This window comes from Rhinolophus sinicus, linkage group LG13 (assembly GCF_036562045.2).
Source record: "Rhinolophus sinicus isolate RSC01 linkage group LG13, ASM3656204v1, whole genome shotgun sequence".
Taxonomy (NCBI): domain Eukaryota; kingdom Metazoa; phylum Chordata; class Mammalia; order Chiroptera; family Rhinolophidae; genus Rhinolophus; species Rhinolophus sinicus.
The window spans coordinates 27,290,657-27,313,003 of NC_133762.1; the positions used below are offsets into that span (position 1 = coordinate 27,290,657).

Sequence of the window (22,347 nt, forward strand, 5' to 3'; positions counted from 1 at the left end):
ACAAAGCAGAGTCCTAGAAAAGGCAATTTTGAATCCACCAGCTGCATGTAATGGTTATACATGGCAAGTTCTATTCAAGGTCAGAAGTTTAGAGGTTTTCAATATCAACTTCAATTATATGTTAAATATTACACAGATTCAAAAACATATTCTTATTAAAACAGTTGTTGGAAACAAAGACAGAATCATAAGAAAGTAATTACTCTAAAAGTTTGGCACAGGAGAGAGAGGGCCATTTATAACTGATATAAACTGCTGTTTGTACAGCAGTTTATTTTTTACATCGTTGAGCTGATATTTAGGCCAATTATATTTCTGAATTAAGTTACAAAATTAAGTACAACAAGAGCTACATTATTACCAATCTGATCATTTTTCATGTCTATATTTTCCAAGTCCAATAAAAGTCCTTTTTATGAACCCTGACTATGAACAATTACTAAAACCTTATCTCCATCCATTTTCACCAAGAGCAGAAAAATAGTGATTGGATTAGTACAGCAATTTAGACAGCTTGTTGTTCGTGTCAAAGATGTATCTCACAACTTCAGGTTTTCTCTACATATTTTGAAAGCTCCATCATTAAAGCAAACCGGCTTAACCTTCAGTCGTTGGCTTTAATAATAAAACAAAACTATCAACAGGAATTTTCTGTTAAAAACATCTCTGTATAGTAGGTGAACTCTGCTCAAAAAGAAAATGATCTTTTAAAGTAAATGGCTCCTTGAGCAACATTAAATTCAAAATATTTAAGCTTTTAAAATTATAAATGCGTTAACAGTCTCCTACATATCACCACAGAACCAGTTTCCTCCTAGTGTAAATACAGTATCACTAGTCATCAGTCTTCCTTCCATAGGAGACCCTTCGAAGTTTAAAACCTAAAAAGAAAATAGAGGGTAAAGGACTAAGTGTAGTCTGTTTACCGCAAGTAAAATAATTTTTGCTTCTCCACTTGTAACCACAGCACTTCATTAGCCCTAAATAGCAGATTCACCAAAATTATGGCTTTCTTCGTGTTTTTTTTAATTACTATTTAAAGCTTGAGAGCAAAAATTGATTTCTGAATATTCTGCTGCAAGATATCCATAAGTATCTCATAAACATATAATAGACAATAGAAAAGTACAGATAGTCTGGGTATGACTTTGAATTAATTTTTTTAAGAATAAATTATTTTCTATATAAACTTTCTTGACACATGAAAAAGATACGGTGCTAGAATGAACATTAACCCTATAATTACAGATTGACTACTATAACACAGGCTAAATGAGGCTTTTAGAAAAATTGAGATGAGTTCAATTAACATGTTATTTTTAAAACCCAGGAATGTTTGCGATAGATAGCAAACCTTCTGAGGTCAGTGCCATGAGAAAAATAACAATATTTTTCCATAAAATTCCTTTATGGCATCATTGAGTTCTTACTATTCCTCAATACATCAGCTATATTCTTTAACAGCTTTACTGAGATATAATTCACTTACTTACCATACATCTAAAGTATGCAATTCAATGGCTTTTAGTATATTCAGAGTTGTACTACTGTCACCAAAATCAATTTTAGAACATTTTCATTATCCCAAAAAGAAAGCCAGTACCCCTTAGCTGTCTCTCCCCTAATCTTCCCAATTCCCCCACAACTTCACACATTCTCCCCCACACCCCCACCCCAGACAACAACTAATCTACTTTCTGTCTCTCTGGATTTACCTATTCTAGACAGTTCCTATAAATAGACTCAGACAATATTTAGTACTTTGTGACTGGCTTCTTTCACTTAACAGAATCTTTTCTAGTTCATCCATGTTGTACCACGTATATCAGTACTTCATTTCTTTTTATTTCTGAATAATATGTACTTCATTGTATGGATATACCATATTTTATTTATCCATTCATCAGTTGACAGACATTTAGGTTGTTTCCATTTTTGGGCTATTATAAAAAATGTTACTACGAACATTTAGGTACAAGTTTTTATGTGGCCATATTCTTAAATGAGAAATCACGAGCACTATGAAATCAAAACAGATTGTGATGACATGTGCAAAGAAGCCTCCAAAGTTTGCTGGTTAACAGGAAAGCAGCCAAGTTCTTTACAAATAGTTTTTTAAAGCCTAGAAACCAAAAGTACAATTCTAACTATGATTAATAAGCTAAGGGCTCTAATGGAAAAGGTGGACAACGTGCAAAAAGAGATGAGTAATGTATACAGGGAGATGAAAACTCTCAAGAAAGAAGCAAACGGGAATGTCAGAAATCAAAAACACTAACAGAAATGGAGAACGACTTTGATGGGCTCATCCACTGACTAGACACAACTGAAGGCAGGGGCGGGAGAACAGTGTGCTTGAAGATACAGCAATACAAACTTCCAAAACTGAAATGCAAAGAGAAAAAAGAAGAACAAAATCTCCAACAACAGTGGGACAAGACTATAATGTCTTATACCTGGGAAAGGTATAATATATGCGTAAGAGGAATACCATTTATATGAAATTCAAGAAAAGGCAAAACTGGAGTGACTTAAAGCAGACTGATTTCCTCCTGTATTTTCTTGTAGTTTTACCTTTACTTTTAGGTCTGTGATCCATTTTGATTTAATTTTTACGTACGGTATGAAGAAAAGATTGAAGATCAATTTTTACAATATGGGTATTTCATTCCAGGGCGATTTGGAAAAGGGTCTCCTTTTTCCATTGCATTGCTTTAGTAATCAGCATCAGGATCTCTTTCTGGTCTCTATTCTGTTCTATTGATGTATTTATCAATACTTATGCCCACATAATTTTCAAGTGGGTAGAAACAGATAAACAGCAATAAAGGGACATTTGGACAAATATAAGAATGATATTATTATAGGGTCTTGACCTAGGAAGCTAAGATTAATAGCAGAAAGTGGAACAAATACAGGAGACGTGAAATTAGAAAACCAGATAAGGCCTGTCTACTAAATGTATCAAAGGGGGTGGGATTCAAAGAATCAGATTTCAAGTCTAGCTAACCAAGAGAATGATGGTATTACTAACAAAAAGAAATTTAACTAGCTAAGCAAAGCATAATTGCTATCTTGGCTATCAGATAACTTTTTCTATTTTCATTTTTCCTACTCTGATGCAATAACAAAAGTAAGAAGAGGAGTTAGGTGAAATGTTATATGCCAACACAAGCAATCTGGGGAAACTAGTTTCACAAGGTGAAATGTAATAATAGGTGGGGCTATTCAGATTTTGACTAAATGCCATTAAAATATTCACACATAAGGAGAAAGTGGGCAGGAGGGTAGTGTCTCACATTAAACTAACAGGTCACCTTCCCCCCAAAAGTTATGTGAGTGTGTGTGAGTGTGTGTGTGTGTATGTACACATACATATATGAACGAACACATATTTATATTCACTCATTCCAATACCATTCCTTCATTCAACTAATATTATCATTAAAGAGAAAAACATGAAGTATAAAACAAGTTTACGAGTGAATCACAAATTAAAGAAGAGGGCAGTATCTTCAGAGAGTGAAGTCAGAAAATTACAAAAGATCGAGTCAAAGTAAAACTGAATTACCTGGCTAACCAGTCAAATGATGTTCAAGTAGTTTATTTTTATTGGTCTCTGACTCCACTGTTCAGCAAGTATTTTGATCCTGAAGACAAAAAAAAGGGTGGTGTTGAATTTTATTGCCCTTTCTTAGTATTAGTATTAGTATTAGTCACACACAAATTAACTTTCCCCACCTTTCCCATATGAAACAAACCGGGGGAAAAAAACTATCAAGTAAGAGGCCTCTTCCTAGGAATTTGAGCTAATGCCTTATTTTGCCACATATGACTACTTCTGCTTCAAAAGTCGGGCACAGCATATACAGTATGTTCTGTCGGTTTGTAAAAATACAAAGTGGGGTGGAGGAGACCAGCTCCAAGTCCTGAAAAGCAATCAACCCAGATGGGTAATCTCAACTTGGGGTGTCCCCACCTGTCCAAAAGGAGTGCTCAACAAACAACAAAAGCAGTATTAATACCCTGGAAGAAGCTGATGCTTAAATACCCAGCAGATGGATGGATGGACGGATGGATGAGGTAACCAACAAGCAATATTTTTTAAATGGAAGATAGGGAAATAAGGAAGAGGGTCTTCAAAATAACCTGCAATACATGAACATGTAAATAGCAGACTTTTGCACTTGAGGAAATGTGGAGGTGGCTCTGGTGTAACAAAAAAGTGAGCCAGTAAAAACGTTCACCCTTAACTTACGAATTTCCAAATGTAACAATAAAGCAACAATCTGACTACCATTAATTCTAGTGGTATCTATATCAACCATAACTATGCCCTAAAGTTAACAGCATTCATGCTGCAATTGGCAAGTCTATTGGGAAGGGGTGGAGGAAAAAAACAATATATTTACAAGTTCCAAATAAAAACATATCACAGTCATGGCAAATTAGTATATAGATAGGGGACAACCAACCACAATCTACCTGCATGATGTGAAGTGTTTGCTGCACTTCTGAAACCCAAATTAAAGGTAAGAAGACTGGGGGTTGGGGGTGGGAAGTACATTATATGTGGTACACAAGGGAAAAGAGGAAAATCCAAGTAGTATATCACAGCTGATATAATAGTGGCTACCAGAGGAAGAGGAGGGTGGGAGGGAGGTAGAAAAGGGTAAAGGGAGTCAAATATACGGTGACAAAGGGAGATTTGACTTTGGGTGGTGAACACACACAATGCAATATACAGACGTACTACAGAACTGTACACTTGAAACCTATGTAATTTTATTAACCAATGTCACCCCAATAAATTTAATTTTAAAGAGCAGATATATCTACTAAAATGTCTATTTATAACCCATCTTATAATTGAGATATATGCCTAAAATAAGCTGGTTCTTGGAATACATCTTCCAATCCACACTAGTGTAAGTGATTGTTAAGTATAATGGTCAAAGAGCAGAAGCTTTGGAGTCCTGCAGATTTAGGCCTCCCAGCTCTTTCAGTTACTAGCTAGGTACCCCAGTCAACCTAAGACTTCTTCTCACCTTAAAATGGGGATCACACCTCAGAAGGCTCTTGTGAAGATTAAACGAAAATGTTTAAATTCCTTATTAGTACCACTACATAAATGCTCAATAAATAAAAACTATTATTAGCCAAACAAAAGACTATTTGACACATAATATAACTTAAGAATTTCCAAGTAAACTGAAACGAAAACTAGAGAAAACATAATCATTAATTTGTTTTTAAATGAATTCAATGTTTTATGACTTGAATTTTTATGATATCCAATTTAATGACAGGAAATGAAGGAGGAAAGGTAGGCCAAACTTCAGTAAAGAAAATCCAAGGTTTTCTGGCCCTGGTTTTTTTAAATCAAGTTTCACTTCAGAAGCTTAGTACCTACAGAAGGGTGGGTAGGAAAAGGAATTTGCGTCAGAATGTACGTAGTACCACACGTAATGACTGACCCAGGAAACAAGTACTGCTGCCTAGTGTGGAATGTTGACAGGCAGATCCTACATTAATACTCAAATATTATTGGAATGCTGTTGAAAGCTAAAGGAGTGCTGACCCACCCAATTTGTCCCCCATCACTCCCAGGGAGCCAAAGAAACACCATCTACGAAATTCTCCCTTCCCAGAAGTGTGTCGTTGGACTCGAGAGGTCCCCAAATAGTCACAGATCAATGACGGGCTTGCCTACTAGGAACCTGTAAGAGGTAGATGGTCTAAAATCTATTACATACCAAGATTTTGTCAAGTGTGGAACTCTTAGGAAAAACTGCAAGTTAGCTTGTCTAGATTCTGCAAAGGCAACAGTCCTAGATTTCTGTGAACTATATTTTTTACTGTTATCAAAAATAAGCTTACTCTGACCCCTTTTTATAATTCACACATACAAAAATCAAATCACACCGACATAAAAAGTGAATGACACATCCCAAAAATACTTGATATCTGAGAAAGGAGGGGCATTAATTTTCTACTAGAATTAACAAAAGGTGACTGTTGAGATCCACATTATCAAAACCTGCATCACGAGAAAGCTAATGGGGGGAACAAATCAAACTGAGCTTTGTTAATAGCTAGTCTGAAAAGACGTGCCTGGAGGCCAAAACAAAGACGCAAACTGGGGGAGGGGAGTTGACAGATAAAGAAAAATCCAAACTATATATTGCTGATGCTTGGAAACACAAATGGACAAAAAGAGGCCACTGAATATTATGAACATGTCTTTCTTTTGTTCTTGAACATGGAAGGATGCAAGGACTCTACTATTAATCATATCAAACTCATTGTTCTTTCCATGCTGCTGTGGGCACTGCGCCCAGGGACGGCCTCGGTTCCCTGAAATTGCAGAGATGGGGAATCACTGTCTTTGGGAAAAGCCAGCTGTTGCCCACTCATCTCCAAAGAACTACTAGTAAGTTTGTGCACCAATTAAATTTGTTACTTAAAGGTTACCCAACATTGGTGTAAATTAAATTTTACATTCTTTTGCAGTTCATTTACTTATCAAGCGATAAATATCTCCTTTGTCAAAACTGTAAGAATGGATTTTACTACATTAGTCAATTGCAGCTAATCTGTAGCTATACTGAAGGAAAAAAACAGCTCTAAGTTAAAAATCAGCTGAAAATTTAAAATTGTATAGAAAGGTACCACTTTTTTTAAAAAGCTGTATAAACTTAACTCAGTGAAAAGAATTATTTTACTATTTACTCCACTATTACGTGTTCAATAAGTAAAAACGTATTTGGTACCCCAGAAACATTGGTAATACACTGATGACAAACTTTTTAAAATACCATAATCTTTTTGATGGGAGGGAGCAGGAATTATTTCAAATTACAGCATATCCATGTCTAGTAAAGTAAGGACAGGGTTATTACCACTTATCCTAAGATATATACTATAAAGGGCCAAATTGATTTATAATAATTTGTTCTACATAGTCATTTAATAAATTATAAAAAATGTTTAGTCCTATGTGGAGTCAACCAGAAAATTTAAATGGTGCAGTGAAAATGGAAGCCTTGGATTCAGAGAACCTAAGTTTTGGAAGTCCAGCTTCTTGAAGTGACCTTGGGTGAGACATTTTATTCAATTAAATGTTTGCTGTGTATCTATTAGGTGCCAGGAAAGCACTGGCACTCAGAAGTATAAGCAAAATATGGTTCCTGCCATTAATTAGAAAAGCAGGTATAAACAGCCACAACAGTGCCCAAAATGAAAACTATGTCCATTTAGTCAGCATTTGCTGAGCATCAACGTGCTACACTGCCAGACACCAGGGATACAAGAAAGAACCAGAAGTTGAAGACATACAGTCTAATAATAGTATTAAAGGAGAGCAGGCAGAAGAATTGCCCTTGCCTTTTTCATATGATTGCTGTTGTAACTTTAAAGCACTATTTCAATGTGAATGCAAGACAATTCCAAAACTATTCACCTCAGCAAAAAGAGATTAATGAAATTCAAATGCACAGATAACTATGGAAAATAATTGCAGAAATTATCATAATCAAAATGCCATTTGAGTTTCTTTATAATAAAAGACAAAGGCAAAAGAGAAAAAACTTCTGTAAAATGTTAGCCAATTGTGTAAAAATTACATGAGACATAGAAAACATTAACGGGGTGTGTATATAAAGGCTGCTGAAAATGAAAGCGGTTTTTAACTCAACATATCCAGGAAATTATGCCACACATTTTGCTTACACTACGATACTATCCACTGATGAACAATGACAGTAAACATAACCATTCTCATTTTTAAATTACCTTGAGATTAAGGAGAAAACTAAAAAATCCGGTTGGCAGACCAGTTTATTAACAGGTCCCACATCTTTGGTTGAGGTGTAGTTAGTAATGACATGGTTACCAAAGCAGACAGCAAGCAAGTCGCTCGCTGGTGCTTGTTCAGTGCCCCTCTCCCCCCTCTTGGAAAAACTGCATGCAGTCCTGCACGATCACAAAATAAATACAGGAAAGGGGGTGGGAGGATTGGGTGGGGAGGTGAACCAAGCTCTGGGCTCCACCAGTGGACAGCGTTCCACAAGAATTGCTACAGGGTCAAAAGTTTACAGTGGTTTCAATTTCACCTTTTAGCAGCCAATCAGGAAACAGAGACTGCAAGCTGACCCCTCAGGCTGCAAATGAACATTAACTCATTGGCTACCAGGATTGCATATATTCCTTTTCTTACATGGCTTTCCTTTTTCTTTTTTCTTTCTTATTTTTTTTGCAGGGGGGAGGGGGGGTGGAGGAGAGGACATGGAGGTGGAGAGGCAGAAGGCAAAGAACATTTGAAGTCCAGGGTGACAATCGTATTTAAGACTATGCATTTTAAACAGGTATTTGAAGGAAGAAATAATGAAGTAATGATCATCTTTCTCCTTGAAATCAGTTTCTTTATCCTGTAGTATCTAACAAACCAATCATTAATGCTAGTATCGAAACAAAGAGTGAACTTAAGCAGGTTAAAGAGACAGATTTATCTCCATGAGGTTGCTATTCTATGAACAATTTATAATATGATGAAAGATAATGGCTGGTTGTGCCCAGTAAATGCTTTAAAAACAACAAAAACTGAAGACATTTAATTATTTATCTACACGCCAATTTTTAATTTGCATAGATTCCCCACCTCCTCTCCAAATCATTAATATAAACATACAACACGCCTGTCCTTTTCATACTGTACCATCTATCGAAATACAGCAACAGCTCCTAAGGTTTACGCCTTCTTTTCCTATTATTTCTTCTCTCTAAACACCAGTACCCAGCAGTGATGCCTTCCACACTAAACTCAAGAGTGAACCCTTTGGTAATGGACACAACTGCTGTCCACATCCACGTTTTACGTAAATTTCTTCCAAATGCAGAAAACGTCAGTAAACTAATCCATTAAATACTCTTTTCAATATTCTTTATTTAACGTTGAGCGAGGTTAACATACAGATCTGTACTACACACACCTTCGCTATCCTACATTTAAAAACTAGATTTCTTTGAAGCATTACATAAGTAAAATATTTACATTAACTGCTCTATCAAAATGATCAGTTAAATCCTAAATAAGCGTATGTGTGAACTTGTAGTTAACAATATTTCTCATTAATACAATAGGTGGTCCAATTTTAGCAGGCTCATTGATTTAAATGTAAGGTTATATTTAGAAGCCACCACTGCATGCAGTACCACTACCTAAAAAAATTATTTCACGTAGGATATTCATTTCCTTATCCAAACCAGCAAAGACACCAGTTATTTCTGAACACCCAAAGGTTACCAATATACAGAAGTGCCTTACTTAATATACAAATGCTAAAGGGTCCCAAAATTAATTCATAGTGAAAAATTACCATAGCAATTTAATGTCAGTTGTTAATATAGTAAATAAAGAAACTTGAAGGTGATACAGGTTTTCTTAATTTAGCATTAAAACAAGTAATTTCTGATAAAAAAAAAATCCCAAACCTTTATGATTTAAGTTTATGCATGTCTTAATAAAAAGTCTACACCTTTAAAATCTAGTTTTTGTAAACATGACTTACAGAAGCCTTTTTATACAATACATTAAATTAGAGGAGTCTTCTGTGTATCTTCTTTTTACAAGATGGCCTCATTTTGAAAGAAAATGGATGCGATAAAATTTTACATCAAGTCAGCATGTTAGCAAGAAGCTTTTTTGTGTGTTCTGAATTTGATTAATACAAGCCAAGGTCACTTCCTGAAAGATGCCTACCATTGCAGCTGCAGGCAAACTAGACTGTAGCGTAAGGCTGGGGGAAGGGAATGGGTGATGGCATTTATTAACACTGAGACAGGCTTCCATCTCCACCAGCAGCTCTATAAGGAAGGGGAACAGGAAGATCCCAGAATTCCTGGCATAGAAAGATTAAAATATTTTCACTCCTTAATATTTACAAACAATTTAATTCAGTGTAATACTCATGTCAAAATTATATCGAAGCTGTCTTCACTGCTACAATACATTAAACATTTCACTTAATACTATACAAATTACCTAATATCAGACACTGAAGTAAACTTAGCATTCAACACAATACAACCTGTACTTGCTATGCAAAAAGCCTACATAGGAAAATACAGGCCCCAAAAGAAAATAGAATCGGAGATTCAAACTCCTCCTATGGTCGCTAAAACCAACAGTGGCCTAAAAATCATGAAAATAGAAATCCAAAACACGAAAGCCTATGCTGCAAAATATCTGCAAAAGTTTTGTGCTGAAATTCAATTTTCCTCTCATCAATATTAACATAAATATTAAGTCTCTGTGCTCAAAAAAATCATCAAAATATACAGTATCAGTAACTAGAACACTCTCCCTGAATAATTAATAATAGTAAAATTTAATTGAGCAGTCATTATGTACAGTTAGGAAACTATACAAAGTACTTTGCCTCTCTGCTTTGAGACTCTATATACATTTGAACTAATTGGATAAAATATTGGGTAGAATCAGAAACTCTACATGTTCCTTGTAATTCTCTATATGTAACCTTGGATAAATTAGATTGATTTTGTATGCCTCATTTTCCTACCTACCAAATGGGAGTTATGCTTAAACCATGATATTCCACAGATATACCAGGAGTGCCAAAAAAACGTATACAAGTGGACACTTTGGTCAACGTTGCTCAAGCAGTAGTTGGCCATCATCAGAAGTGTCTGGATGCTGATGGGAACCACTTTGAGCACCTCTTGTCATTGCAGAAGTCACACGTGACTTGTATTCATCTTTTGTTATCGGTGTATTTGAGTGTTACAATTTTAATAGTTTTCCTTTCTTAAAATGTGTCTACATTTTTGGGGGGCACCCTCTGTATGTAATCAGGAAAGCATCTCTATTTTTAATGGTTGTGTAACACAAAACCTGAGCGCTTTTTTTGTCAGCATGTTCAAAGCCATTATATTTCTATTTTCTACATAAATTGCGAATGTAGTTTTGTTCCTCCCTTCTGCTCCCCATCCTTTTATTGTGATGGAAGTCTAAAAGGCCAACAAAACTTCAACAAGAAAAAAACTGAACAGATACTGGATGCTCAAGTTCAAACAAACTGATGCTGCTTGGTTTTTTTTAAGTACTTTACCTTTCAGTGATTGGCAGGAAAGGGCTACATTTAATAGGCACCAAGCTTTCTGTATATATAAAGGGCTTTTTGAAATCATTCTAGGAAAAGGCAGGCAACCAAGTAAAAAACACTGAGAAGTCCCTAAATTCTAGTGGCTGGTATGGCAAAGGAAGGCATTCGGAAGAATTCAACAAGACTTTATCACAAGCCTTTGAGATGAGACAACGCTACAAACAGACAAAGGGTAAAACTCAATGAGTCAGTTATAGCCCTTCTCCCCAGGACACCTTGTGAGGCACTGAGGGGGGATAAAGTTTTCCTCAATTTCTCCCAGTCTCTTTGTTCTTTTTTCCCCAATCACATGAACTACTCCAAAAACGGCTCAGAACCAAGCATGGAGAAGAGGAGCAGTGGCCAGCTGCTTCTTGCCATAGACCAGGGCATGGGAGGTGCGATCTTTCCTCGCACCTCCAGCGAAATCATTCTTCTCCCCTGGTCTTGCCCAAGCATCCAGTGGGTTCCTCACTTGACACACAAGAAAAACTAAACAAAGGTCACAGCAGCTAGTTGCCTGGTCTGCTTCCTGTACCAATGCAGGTTCTGTGCCAAATACAGAACCTGAAAGGAAATACTGACTATAAAATAAAAGCAAATAAAATATTGGCCTTTGTGTCTTCTTGCTCCGTCAGAGTGGTTCACAGACAACTTTGAGAAGCACTCTTTAAGATTCACAGATAAGTGGTTTTTAAAAAAGATTCAAATATTTTCTATGGCATCGAACTAGATAGACTGGCTATCCCATAATTGAGACATTCTGTTTAAAAAAATACAAAGTACTATACCACATAAATTATTATTATTAATCAGTAACCATGTGGCTGTCGTACGCTTCCTCTTTTAAAAGCATGTGAGACTAGAAGCCTCAATCACATCTCAAGTGAAAATGCTAATAGGTTGTCATTACAGTGCCTAGCTCAAAGGAACAGTTACATGTAAATCATCCATTCATTTCACAAATGTTTGCTGAAATTATACCATATTCTACAGTACAGTACAGTGTTCTGTTCCAGGTTCTGTGGATACAAAGCTAAGCACGACCCACAGCCCTTGGCGTGGCAAAGGAAGGTGCTCAGAGAAGTTCAAAAAGACCTAAGCACATTCCTTGGAGATGGGATAAATCCTAAAGATGGACAAATGATAAGAATCACAGAGCGTGGGGCGTCTGGTTAGCTCACTTGGTTAAAGCGCGGTGCTCATAACACCAAGGCTGACGATTCGATCCCTGCATGGCCAGTGAGCTGTACCCTCCACAACTAGATTGAAACAACTTGGAGCTGATGGGTCCTGGAAAAACAGAAGGAAGGAAGGAAAGAAGGAAGGAAGGCGAGCGAGAGAGAGATAGATGTAAAAAAACAAAAAGAGCTTACATTTAATTCTATATTAACAAACAGCAAATAGATAAAACAAGGTATTTCCAGAGAGTGATAAAGGAAATAAATCGGGTGATATGATATAGAAAAGGGGGGAGGGTAGGAAGAGGGAAGTAATTTCAGCTCAGGCTTCTCTGAGGATGCAACATTTAATCCGAGAGCTGAAAGCAACCAACCAGGCAAAGAGGATTCCAGGCAGACCGCAGTGTATAAGATAGCACTAATACAGAACTGATTAACAATGACTACTTAATTTCATTATCTATTTTATTATCATGTCCAACAGTCTCAACCTTCTTCCCACTTCTACTCTGGGACCCACATTGTAGACCAACGAGGAACTTGAAAATTACGCGCTAATCTGCTTAAAAAGTGTTATAATATGCTTCAGTTTAGAAGTTCAGTTTAATACAGTCAATAAAAGAACCATACTTAAAGCCAGTACACAACTTTCTAGAAGTATTTATTAGTAATGGATGGGGCAAAGGAGTATTACTAAAAACAATGCTTATTCAATGGATTTGGAGGGAAAGGACAGATTCAAATTCCAGCTCTGTCTTACACCACCACCACCACCAGTTTCCTCTCTAAAATAAGTACCACATCTCTTGCCCTACCTGTCTCATGTGGCAGTTACGAAGAATGAATGACAGAGAGCCTCACGGCCACCACCACTGTCAGGAAAAGCATGACAATGGGTGCAAAAACATGCAGCCTCTCAGGGCCTCACACTTGAGTTTATTTGTTCTTATTTATTCCCAGCTTATTAGGATTGTGTATATCTCACTTCCCCACCTCACAGCAAATTAGAAGGGAGAGACTATTAGAAGCAATAAAGTACTGACAACAGCAAGAAAGTACAGCTAACTGGCTGGCAAACAATAGAGAAGGAAAATAGAAAAAAAATAAACTAAAAAGCAAACAGAAAATCTCTTAAAATTAAAGTGGTCTCAACTCTAATGTCTTTCAGCCCAAAGAGAATTAATCCTGTTTAATTCAGGAGTTGTAAGTGGTGTCACCCACAGGGGGGGAAAAAAGTAATAAATAATGCTCCTACCGTCCTGAATCATTAAGATTAAATACATTTAGCACATGGCTTGAAAAGGAGAAGTTTGAATACGCTTAAGGGTTTTCATTTCCAAGGATTTTTTTTTTCTTTTTGCAAGTGTTATGCCTTAATGATTGTTTTTGGCTGTGGGCATTTCACTATGGGCTCCTCTATTCCCAGCCACTCCCCAATGTGGTGCTTAGAAGCAAGGGAATGGTCAAAAGGCAACAGTAAAGGTTGGAAAACCATGGGACTTAGATGATCAACAGTGGGGAGTCAGAGTTAAAGAAATCGCTTCCCCTAAGTACAACACAAAATCCAGAAGCCTAAAGAGAGCAATACATTTAAATAATTCAAAATTACTAGATATTTATAGATTCCAAATACAAGAAAACCACCATAACCAAAGTTAAACATCAACTAGACAAATGTGGTACATTTTGTGCACCACAATAATGGTAAAGGATTATAATCTATTGAATAAACTAAAAATTCATGAATCCACAATAAATATGAAAATATATACAAAAAGGGAACGCACTTCCTTCCAGCAGAAAGCCTACTCATAAATGCAGGAGGAATGACAGAAGCAGAAAATCACCGTTTGGCAAAATCATAATAATTCATTCAGGAGGCAAGAATCATCAGTGGAAGCTAAAACTAGTAGTTGTAAGTGTAAAGAGTAATAGGATATGTCCATAATTACAGACTTAAAACCTCTAAACCCCACAGGGCACTTTACAGGATCTCCCCACAAATAACCTTACAATAGAGAAAGGAGCAGACACCACCTCAAGGGTCCAAGTCAGCACAATCAATAACGGAACTAATCAACAAGTGCCTCCTAGGTGGAGGGACTGAGAAGAACACATCACTCCTAGAGTATTCCTCCTCCAAAAATGCAGAACCTGAATCTAACATGAGGAAACACCACATTAGCATAAACTGCAGGACTTCCATAAAATAACTGACCTATAGTCTTCAAAAGTATCTACTCATATGTCATGAAACACAAAGGCCAGAAACTGTCCCATATTAAAGACTAAAGAGACACACAATGGAATGCAATGCACGTGACCTTGGATTTTCCTTCCCTCTAGGGGACATTACTGGGATACCGGGTGAGACGTGAATAAGGTCTATAGAATAGATTATTTGTATCAATATTAATTTCATGATTTTTAACACTGTAGTGTGATAATGTAAAAGAATTCCTTGTTTTGAGGAAATATATACTAAAGTACTTAGGAGTAAAAGGGCATCATGTCTGCTGCAACTTACTCTCAAATGATTCAGAAAAAATACTTATTTTTTAAATGATAGGAGAAAGCAAATACAGTAAAATGTTAACATTTGAAGATATGCATGAAAGGTACCCAGGACTTCTTTATGTTAGTCCTGCAACTTTTCTGTAAGTCCCAAGTTAAGGAGAAATAAAAAATAATTTAAAAGGTAAATAACAGGACAGCAGAAAACATCTGTAGTGTATAAACAGAAAAGGAATAAAAACCCAAAATACATAGGAGTTCTTTCTTACAGATTACTAAGAAAAGACAACAAACAGGAAAAATGAGCAAACAATCAGAACAGGCAGTTCATGGTAGTACAAATGCCCAATAAACAAATGAAAACATGCGCAACTCTTCCAAGGGTTAGGAAAATGTAAAATAAAAACAATGAAAGAAAACGGTACCAGTTGACAAAAATTAGCAATTTTAAGAGTGTATCCTTTAGGCTCAACAAGCCCATGGCTAGGAACACAGCACCGTACATCAAGATATAAAAGACATGTGTAAGGATATTCAATATAACATCCTAGAAGAGAACAAAAAAAGGGAGGACGCTCATAACAACTAATGAGCATCAACAGAGCAACATACAGCTTCACGCAAGCTCCTTGAGGTGAGAGATTCCAGTATGTCCTGTTTGTTGATATCTCTCCCCAGTAACTGGCATATGGCAGATTCTCAAAATATATTCGTTAAAATAATGGATAAATGGTTAAAGAAAGGACATCCAAAAATGGTAGATTACACAGCCATTGAAAAGAATGCAGATTTACATATATACACAAACACCTAAGAAGACGTCCATGAAACAACTGAAAAAAAATAAAATCTGCAGGCAACATATAACGTGACTGTTTCCAAGTGTGAGAACAACATGTCTAATAGATGTATCTGCCTATACGTGGGAGAAAGAAAGGAAAGGTAGATAAAATTCTAATGAGCAATTAAATTGAAAGAATGCTTATTACTGTAATTTTTCAAGAGGTGGAGTTATAAATAGCTTCATGTTATCATTATTTTTAAATAAAAGTTCAATTTAAAGAAAATACCAGTAAAACAAAATTTAAGCTCCACAAAACATTAAAATTCTTAATGTAGTACAAAAAGAACAGATTGGGAAAAATAGGATAAGAGTCTTAAGAATCTTTGGTCCCAATTCTACTTCCAGGAGTCTCTCCAAAGGAAGTATCAGAAATGCAGATAAAGCATGTGGTAACAAATGTTGACATCAGCATTACTTTTAACAATCATAAAACAGAGTAGCCTTTAAAATATTTAAAATTTTGCACAATTACATATAAAAAGCAAGATGCAGAAATATATAGAAAATATACACACAGGAGAGAGAAGAAAATTTTAGGAAATGCCCAAAATGTTAATCCCCAAGATTACTAGTACCTTTTCCCAATTTGAAATTGCCCCTAATTTCCCAAAATTAGCTTGTTTTGCTTTTATAATCACAAAATAAAAGGGACATGAGATGGTTGTAATTTATTTATTTATAAACATTCCTAAACCTTATTTTTCATTTGAAATACAAAATCCTTACTCCTTACCAAAGCAAAATCACAAACCCAATTCCTGGCTCTCATTTGCCAATTAAAAAACAAAAAAAAGAAAGAAAGAAATCAAGACTAAGAAAAATTTATGCAAAACATATCTTGTATCCAAAATATACAAAGAACTCTTAAATAACAACAATAACAGTAAGAAACAATAATCAATATAAGAAAACAAACCATCCAATTAAAGAATGGCAAAAGATGTAGAAACCTCACCAAAGATATACAGATGGCAAATGAGCATACAAAAAGATGCTTATTATCATGTTTCTAGGAAATTACAAATTAAAAATGAGATACCACCACACATCTATTAGAATGGCTAAAATCCAAAAAAAAAAAAAAAAAAAAGACAATAACAAATGCAGATGAGCATATGAAGCAACAGGAACTCTCATTCATTGCTGGAGGAAATGCAAAATGGTACAGCCACTTTAAAAGACAGTTTGGCAGTCTCTTACAAAGTTAAACGTATTCTTACCATATAATCCAACAATCACACACCTAGGTGTTTACCAGTTGAGTTGAAAACATGCCCACACAAAAACCTACAGATAAATGTTTATAGCAGCTTTACTTATAATTGCCCCAAACTGGAAGCAACCAAGACGTCCTCCATTGGTAAATGGATAAACTGTGGGATATCCATACTATGGATTATTCGGCAATAAAAATGAGTAGTCAAGCCGAGAAGAGAATGGAGGAAATTTACCCACATTGCTAAGTGAAAGAAGCCAATCTGAAAAGGCTACATACTGTATGATTCCAACTACATGACATTCTGCAAACGCCAAAACTATAGAAACAGTATAAAGGCCAGTGGTCACCAGGGTTCAAGGGAAAAGGATGAATAGGCAAAGCATAGGTAACCTTTAGAGGTGAAATTATTCTATATAATACAATAATGTATTTATCAAAACCTATAGACCTGTAAACACAGAGCGAATTTAAATGTAAAATACGGACTTTAGTTAATAATATTGTATTAATATTGATTCATTAATTATAACAAATGTACCACATTAATGCACAATGCTAACAGGGGAAACTGGGCGTGGTGGGGAGTATATGGGAGCTCTCTGTACTATCCACTCAAGTTTTCTGTAAATCTAAAACTATTCTAAAAAATAAAGTCTATTAATTTTTTTACATCATGGGAATTGCAAAGAAATATGCCACATTATCAAATGAATATCTAACACAAACTAAGTAATAAAGTTTTATGTTTTTTTTTTAATAACTGAGTTGCAAAAAACTTTTAAAAAATAAGGCTGCAGAATTTTTATACCATATCCTCACTTCTATATGTCATCCAGTGCTCGCACTCGCAAAACAAAACAAAAAAAAGGACCATCAAAATTCTTCATTGCAGACTTAACAGAATCTCTGGGTCATTAATCCAAACATGTTGGTTCTCAATGATAAATTTAAACTTAATTCAATATGGAAAATTTTTCTTTAAAATTCTCATACAACTGTCATTAAGTTTTTACATATCATCTGCATAAAAAAAGAAAAAATTTGGAAGATTTATTCCCACCAATTCAAAAACATCAAATGCCTACTATGTACCAAGCTGACTATGTTGTAATGACAGTTTTTGCCTTGTCAAGGAAATTAATCTTATTTTCCAATGAAAATCTCTTACAATAAACTTGTTTTGAGGACTGTTAAGTAGTGGGAAAATAAAAAATTCAGATGATCCCAAAACGGAATTACAGACTGTCAGTGATTCACACAAAAAACTCAAGAACTATCTTACCAAGAAGAAATTTAACTTGTAAAATTACTAAGTATTTTTGAACTAAATACAAAAAGCACAAACATGTAGCTAAAAATGAATCAGGCAAGAAAATATTTTAAACCAGTTTCACAGGCAATTCCTCACTCCCACTGATAACCTGACAATAGCTGCATAGATTTATTTGCTCAGAAGGAAAGCAATACTGACCTTGACAGTTTCTAATGACAAAGCCTGTAAGCACCAAGTGAGCACATAAGGTACTGCTGTTTATTACACAGTTATCTTTTCAGACACATGCATAAACAGGAAACACCACTTTTAGCACAAGTCTTGGGGAATATAAAAGTTTGCACATAAGCTGTTCTTTCAGGCACTACAGTGGGAAAGTACGTACAGGCTTTCAAAAGCAAGACACTAATAAATCTCATGTTAGAACTTAAAATTTCCATCACCAAGAGACCTGTAGAGCACAAGGAGAAAATACAGCAATAACACTTAGTATTGTTCGAGGACTATAAAATTGTTAATTACAGTAATAACATACATTAACTTATCAGGAAAAGTATCTCATTTCACAGTTAAGGAAAGACTCCAGGAGCTGTGACTTGTTCAGTCTGATGAAACACACCCTCAAGTATGCTAAGATTCTGTCTGTGATAAGGGGGAATTCCTAATATAAAAAATATTCTAGCAAGATTTAAACCAATCTACTTAAGCCCATCTGCTGATATTTAGCTACATTTGAGCCACTAATTAGATTCATTCAGGCAAAAGCAAAAAGCTCAATTCCATAATCCTATATTTTAAATAGAAAAAAATGGTCATTAAAAACCACTTATATACAACTTTCTAATCACACTCTTCTTTCTTATCAAATATAACCAACGAAAAACAACACCAAAATAACATTCAAAAATAAGACAACCTCAAATTCAGTAATAATGAACAGGCGCAATTAGCATCTAACCTATCCCCTAACCAAGAACAGCACAAACTGACCTTGCATCCGTTCAAATCACCTAGTATTTGTTTATCCTTATATTAAAAAGGTTTTGTGATACCTAATGTAATCTTCCTAAAATCTTTTCAGCAACCGTATCATTTACCAAAAAGTTTAAACCAGTTTTTTAACTAGAACTATTTTGTTAGATATCATCTCACAGTTTATATTCGTTAAAAAAAATATGGATACATTACTTGCCCAAAAAGGATTTATTCAGTGATTCCCTAAACACCTTATACTGGAATCTAGATTAAGAAAATCTGGGTAGCACCACATATTAACTGATCTTCGTTAAATGAAAGGTTGTGTTTTTTATGCAATTTAATCCCAAACAACTTTTACATTTTTTGTCACTCCAATTATTTTTATTCACCATTGTCAATCCAGGGAAACAAACTGTTTATTTTACACTAGATCCTATCATAAAAAGAAGGAAAGGAAAATTTACTAGAATCCTAGGATTTCATTGTCCATGGAGAAGAAAACTAACGCTCAAGGTCTCACAACTGATGGAACAGGCATTAATTAGAACTCAGAAGAGCCTGAATTCCAAGTTCATAGTTTTTTGTACTATCCTTTCCCCAAATTTGAATTGCACTAATCACTGTGATTGCATAAATTTCTATTCTAAAATTACCCAATAGTAACTATTGTGCAATTTGGGGAAGAGAAGGAGCACACAGGTGGGAAACAGGTACCCAACAACGACCCAAAACTAAACTTTTCCAGCAGGTAACCAAGTAAAGTCTTGTCCCTCATTTTTTCCTAATAAGGAATCTTGGGTCTAGAAAACCATTAGCGGGCCAGATCTTGCCCGAGTCAGATTCCCATCCGCCAGCGCGGCTCCATGGTACTTACTATCACTCAGTCTCAGAGCCGTGGTTATCTGATTGTGGTCCCAGACCAGCAGTACAGCATCACCAACACAAAGAAACTTAGAAATGCAAATCCTTGAACCCTATGCCAGAATCGTCAACTCTGAACGTGGGGCCCAGCAATCAGTGATTTCAAGCATCCAGGTGATTCGGGGGTACTCTGAAGTTTGATAGCCATTGCTCTAGAGGAAACCTGACTTTTTAAAGACTGCCCTATGACATATATGTTCCTAAACATAAGAGTTAATAATCTTCCTAAAAAAGAGGAAATATTGAGTTAATCCTCATTTCCTATTATGTCATCTAGAACAGTACTTTTCAAACTTTAGAGAGCAGAATCATGGGGGGCTGGGGGAGGCCCTAACTTCCTGGGTCCCACCCCCAGAGATTCTAACTCAGTAGGCCTGGAGTAAAGCACTTCTGGAACTGGCACTTCTGATGTGGCCCAGATTATACAAATACTTCAGGAACAACAGACTATACTTTTGAGTAGCAGTGGACTAGAGCAAACCCTCTTAAAAGATCTCACATATCCCAACCTGAAAAACACTTCCATCCTTCCTTTCTCATCCTTCCTGCTTTCTCACTGAGATTCACAATCTGATCCATGATTATTTTTGTAAATCACAACCAATTTTTTCAATTCAATCCCACTTCTCAAAATATACCAATGAGGTTAAATTAAATTAGAGTTAAATATTAATTTACTATCTTTAGAACAAAACGATACCAATAAAGCCTTCAAAAGGGCTTGTATGAAATTTTAATATGGTTCACTTAAGTGTTATGTGGCCACAAGAAAAAGTACAGAGAAGACCTGAATTCTATCAGAAGCTCTGCCATTTATGTGACCTGAGGGGGAAAGAATTTGATAATTTGTCTTTCAACAGCTTTTTATGTAGACTTATATGAAAATTCCACCACTATGTTCCCTTAACAGCAATACCCAGATGTCTAAAAACATGTAGAACTCAGAAAAGGAATTTCGTTAGACTTATAAACTCTGATCATCACCAAAATTATCTACTGTGTTCATCTATTCAGTCAACAAACGGTTACTAACCACTTCAGCAAATTCGGAACTCGGAGAGACAAGATGCTCCTAAGAGTTCGTATCCTGCACCTCCATCATCTCATGGTATCATTAGTTTTTAACCTCTCTCAAATCTATCCATTTCGTCCTAATTCCATGACTACTACAGTCTTTCCATGCCCCTACTTAAACTCTTCCAAGCCTATAAAGTTCAAGTTCCTTTCTCAGCTCATTTCTAAAGACCTCTCCTTGTATCTAATGATCCAGCCACACTAAGTCACTCCCATTTCCCAGAGAACACCCAACTGCTCCAAATCTTTTGCACGAGCTCTTCTCGGTCAGAATGCTATTCTACTGACCCACACTCACCTCCCATTGATACCTGATAACACCCCTCCTCCTGAAAGCTTACCCAGGCACCTCAACTTGTGTCTTGCAGCGCACCCCCCCAGTCCCCAATTAGGCTAAGCTACTCCAGGGAGCTCGACCACTGACACCTTTGAACACCCCTATTGTGCTTATCGCCTGGTAACTGCCTCTTCTCTCGCTTCTCCCTCCTGAAGGGAGGGGAGGCTCTGCATTGTTTTCACCACAGTGCCTAACACACAGCAGGCACACAGGATTGTGGTCGATTAAATGAGGGGAGGAAAGATCCATGCAGGTGAATATGGACAGGACGCTCAGAGATCTTGGAGGACACAACCATTCCCCATAGAGAGGTTAAGTCATCTGGAAGTTGCTTACCAATACAGGCGTACCTCGCTTGTGCTTCACTTTACTGCATTTTCACAGATGTGGTGTTTTTTACAAACTGAAGGCATGACTCTCTACCAGCAAAAAGATTACAACTGGCTTTCTCGCGACACTTGCGTAACTGTGATGGTCTGGAATATTTCTGAGGTCTGCTGGTGTATAAGAAGGTTTTACCTAAAATCCCGTAACATTTGAGAATTCTCTGTAGAAGATATTGTACTACAAGACGCAAGACTATCTTTTTGGTTACAAGTACAAAGGAAAATAAAGTGAAACGCTATTGGAAAACAAGAATAAGTCTGCCAGCAAATAATTTGTGGTATTGATATAAATCTCTTGGACCCCAAAGGTTAAAATATAATCAAAAGATGTCAACACAGCTACTACAGTTTTCTGGATTTTAAAGCACACATACACACTTATGACTGAATGTCATGCTATAAAACACCAAATGCCTTCAGTGTTCTGTTCCAGGAATGATATCTGGAAGTCAGCCAAA

At 36.0% G+C, this 22,347-nt stretch overlaps 1 protein-coding gene across 5 annotated transcripts in view; it reads right to left on the reverse strand.

The window, feature by feature from the left end:
* NCOA3 (nuclear receptor coactivator 3) overlaps positions 1–22,347 on the reverse strand; it is a 94,266-nt gene that overhangs the window by 38,308 nt on the left and 33,611 nt on the right. For 2 of the 5 annotated variants that reach the window (XM_019749670.2, XM_019749673.2), the window contains exon 2: positions 3,572–3,650. The exons of 2 other annotated variants lie outside the window; for them this stretch is intronic. The gene's annotated coding sequence lies outside the window, so the exon portion shown is untranslated. Of the gene's footprint in view, positions 1–3,571; positions 3,651–7,794; positions 7,814–22,347 lie in introns of those variants that run through there. One more of the 5 variants, XM_019749671.2, reaches the window with a different exon arrangement.